We start from the raw sequence: 232 nt of genomic DNA on the forward strand, positions 1-232 counted from the left end.
AGCAAAATCAGGATTTTCCGCTCAAACGATTTTGTTGTGTTTGTTTCTACTTTCTTAAGCAAAACTCCCAATAGGAAATAAATAACACGTATCACGCCACTGAGTTCGGAAATGACACTCGGGCGATTAGTGAGCAACGCCAAATTCCCAGACTATCATTAAAATATAGTTTTGCTTATAAGCTATTTAAGTAGATGAGGTTTATTCTGGTAAACCCCCTCAGACAATTTGC

The sequence above is a fragment of the Penaeus monodon genome, chromosome 25 (assembly GCF_015228065.2).
Source record: "Penaeus monodon isolate SGIC_2016 chromosome 25, NSTDA_Pmon_1, whole genome shotgun sequence".
Lineage (NCBI taxonomy): Eukaryota > Metazoa > Arthropoda > Malacostraca > Decapoda > Penaeidae > Penaeus > Penaeus monodon.